This window comes from Camelus dromedarius, chromosome 12, assembly GCF_036321535.1.
Source record: "Camelus dromedarius isolate mCamDro1 chromosome 12, mCamDro1.pat, whole genome shotgun sequence".
Taxonomy (NCBI): Eukaryota; Metazoa; Chordata; class Mammalia; order Artiodactyla; family Camelidae; genus Camelus; species Camelus dromedarius.
The window spans coordinates 13,703,081-13,707,366 of record NC_087447.1 but is presented as its reverse complement, the minus strand read 5'-3'; positions in this window follow the sequence as shown (position 1 = coordinate 13,707,366).

The window sequence follows — 4,286 nt, the reverse complement described above, 5'->3', positions numbered from 1 at the left end:
TTTGAGTTCTTGCAGTAGTTCAGATGCATTATGGGAAGATGCCACACTCATACCATTGTTTCATAATTCACTTGTCCAAAGACACAAAACTCTGAAGAAGTAGCGTGGCTACACAGAGCAAAAGCAGACTGGGGGTATGTTGTAGCTCCGTCTCCTGCTGATCTCTTTGCTTCCTAATGGGGCACCAGCTCCTGGTGACGTATTCTGTATAGACAGGAGATGTTACACCTAATCATTTGACACAATAGAACAATTTATTATTTGTATAGGTTTGAACAATTCTCTTAATCTTTTTGAGCCCCAGTTACCTAACCTGTCAAATGGGAATACTAGTTTCTGCAGTATACTTTGACTATATGTGAGGTGCTAGAAAGAAAAGTCTGCCCAACATGTCTGTGGTGGGGACAGAGGGATGATGCGATATTGAATTGTCTTCCATCACTTGCTTGAGGATGCAGAGGGAATACTCTAGGGGGCAGGACAAGAAATCGCTAATCATAACGCACAAGTAGGAGTCCCGACATTATAATTGGATTAACTAGAGATTCTTTAACCTCTAAAGGAAGTGACTGGGAAGTTGACATTTGCTGTTCTCAGAAATTCCCCAGACAGGAGATGTTAGAAAAGGTCAGGGAATTCAGTTCTCTCGTCTCAATTTTCCATTGCATTCACTTTAAATACTTACAGCTTCAGAGTCCAGCAAATATTTTTCTAAATCCTCATTTTGATGGTTTTTAGGGTAGATCTAGTCCCTTGTAATTTTCTTCACGAGGAAGTTATTAAGTGCTGGAGTTGGCACATGTAGGTGGCGGCACTGATGGCACCCGGTGAGTCCAAAGAGGAAGGTAAGTGTTAAGTAATGCCTTTCTGTGTGGAACAGATTCAGTTTATTCACTGAGCCTTTAACATGAGCCATGTGAAGTCTTCCACAAAGACTCAGGCAGAGTCTTTCACACACATTGGCACCTTTCATTTTTGTTACTCTGGCTTCCATGCACTTCCATACCTGGGCAGTCTTTTCTAGATTTGCTCTCTTTCAGCTGGTGGGGCAGACTTTAGATATCACCCCACTAAATCTCTCCTGCCAACTTCAGTGACAGGGTGAGAAAGTGACTCTGTGGCTTGGCTTAGAGCAGATGTCACAGTCACCCTCCCAGAGCCACTTGGAACACAGTCAGTGTGGAGATCTTTGAAAAGTCAATTTTCAATTAATTGTCGAGTCATGCTTTGGAAAAATTCAAGAGACCTGGCTTAAACATTTTCATGTCTAGAAACTCCTACCATGAAGAAATGAAAGCATTAGCTGTCTTCAAGCCTGAGTGGAGATTACACTGCACAGAAACTCAAATTTTGTTGAGGGCCAATCTTTGCCCCAAATTTCCAAGTTTTAGATCAGTGAGCACTAACACACTGTATTTCTTTGTGTTCGTGAAACAAAAATCTCTGTTTTCCTGGGGTGACTTGTGGAAATGAATCAGTTTTCTGACTCCAAAAGATTCAGAAGATAAAGTTAAGAAGCAAGGCAACGAACAATATTCAAGGTAGGCTCATTTGCTGTCTCTATGGGGTTATAATTTGGAATATTTTTCAAAAGGAAGCTCTTATTATTTTTTTAACACTAGATACCCCCAGTAGAGAGGATATACTTTATCTTCTGTGGTGTTTATAGGACGCCACAATGATACCTTGGTTTTGAAATAGATGTAGTAGCAGATGGGAGATTCTGGAATCAAACCTCAGACACTTATTAACTCTGCTGAGCCCCCCACCCTGTAAGGTGCAGCAGTGGGTATGAGACACTGTAAAAGCCTTCAAAAGGTTCTATTCTCTTTTGTTGGAGAGACCAGACAGATGTATGTGAAATAGCTAGAGAATAAATAACCCTTGGTGACAAGTGCTGGAGCTGTGATCCCTAGTCACCAAGGCAGATCTTGCAAAGGCCCTTTCCCTGGCCACCTGCTTTGGCTGACACCTGCAGCGCCCTCTCCTCTCCAGGACCTCTAAGGTCTGCACAGGCTGTCTGGGCAGAAGTTACACCTGAGGAAGATGGGACACTGAAGTCAGACCACACTCTTGTTCACACTGTTACTGTTATTTTTTTGGATCTTACTCTTCAGTTTTGCTTTGCCTTCTGTTATAAACGTGATTTTTCTTCTCTCTCCATGTTCTCCCTCCATTCTGGAAGTGGACTTTGGGTAAGTACAGGGGGAGCAGTCCACGGATCAGATAAGCAATGGAGCAAGTATTGGATGGGGATTCATGGAGCTTACCGGGCTCTGCACCAAACAGCTGTGTGATTCTGGGCCCAGATTCCCTTCTAAAAGAGGAGGAGTTCATGAACTTCCTTCCAAATCTAACAGTTTATTTACTCAGTAAGGGAAACTAGCAAGGAGAAGCCCTGTATCTGACCCCTCTGGTGGTAGAATATCTTTGGAGAAAACGTAGGAGAAAAGGAGTGCTGGAAAAGAGCAGGGCAGTCAGATCTCCTCGTCCTCCTTGTCGTCCTCCTTGTCGTCCTCCTCCCCCCCTCCTCTTTCTCCTTCTTCTCCTTCATCTCCTCCTCCTTCTTCTTCCTCTTCTCCCTCTTCTCCTTCTCCCTCTTCTCCTTCTTTCTTCCTTCTTCTTCATCCTCCTCCTCCCCTTCTTCTTCTTCTCCTCCTCCTTCCCCTCTCTCCCTCTCCCTCTCCTCCTCCTCCTCCTTCTTCTTTTCTTTTTTTTTTTGTTGAGAAATATGTTTTATTCTGTGGACTTACTGAAGACTTAAGCCTGGGATACAGCCTCTCAGATAACTCTGAGGCACAGTTCAGACCAGTCTTATTTTTCAGAACTCCCAGGACATGGAGTTCTATAATAAGAAAGGTATAATGAGAAACCACAGATAAGCATCAGATTGAATTTTCACAGAAGTTGTTTACTGGGGCCAACCTATCTTTAGCTTCTATGTTCATCCTTCTTTGGGTTTTCTTGCCACAAACCTTAGAAATGTGCAGTTACTTACTGTCTCATAAGAGCACATACTTATTTTTCAGAATCTCTTCCTTGGTCCTGCCAATTAAAAAGTCAGAATTAACGTTATCCCACAGGTAAAATGCCAGTGCCACTGTCAATAGCTTACAGGTCTGATAACCTTTTTATGAAATCCTTTCTCAAATATTTTCCATTTCTACTCAGAGTTTTTTTTTAAGTTTATTTATTTTTTAATTTTAATTAATTTATTTTTCACCTTGGGGTGGGAGGTAATTAGGTTTACTTATTTATTTATTTTTAGAAGGGATACTGGGGATTGAACCCAGGACCTCATGCATGCTAAGCATGCGCTCTACCACTGAGCTATACTCTCCCCCTACTCAGAGTTTTGATAGATGTTAATTTCCTTTTCTTTCCTCCATTCTAAAGACTTTAAAAGTTTAACTTTTTAGTGAAATTTGATTATACCAAATATATATCTTTCTCTGTTAGCATTCAACAACTTGGAAAGAAAAATACAACTAATTTTTTTAAAATACGAAAGCTAAGTGGTCCTTACAAATCTTCTGAGACACCCTCTCTCACTGACACCCCAAATCAGAAGCAATTATAGAGTCAGGGAGCACTTACTTTCAAAGCTAAATTTCACAGAGATTATTTGTGAAATTAATTTTTTGTGAAAAATATTTCTATTTCTAATACAGCCATCTTTGCTTTGAGGCGAAACATGCCCGCTTATAACTTCTGCTCTTTGCCTAAGCATCCTGAGTGTGAAATACTGGCACATGGCAGGAGAATCAGCTGGATACATAGAGGAGCCTGATGGGGAGGTAAGGGAAGGGCACAGTAACGCGAGTATAGTCTTATGTCTATTTTATACATTAGGAAACTGAGGCTCAGAGAGGTTTAGTCCTTGTCCTAGGCCACACAGCTCATATTTGAACTGAGATCTGTATTTTCTAAAATGTAGGTTCTTCTACTGTCTCTCTTACTTCTGAAGTGTGCCTATATTGAACGCATAACAAGGGTGTCATATCCATCTTGCTTTATACCATAATGTGGAGTGGACTTTCACTCCACAAGTGCTAGAATTTCTCAAACTCAGTTATTCTGCAACCTTTGAAACGAACCAGGCTCCCTAATAAGCATAAGAAAGAAGCTAAAAAACGAGAGAGGAGTGGGGGAAAGGACAAAGTTGCCAAGCTTCCACCATTATTCTTGGAGGTGGGCACGGAGAAAGGGAAATGTGAGTCATTTGAGTTTATCTATCTATAAATCTCTATCTATCTATCTATCTATCTATCTATCTATCTATCTAT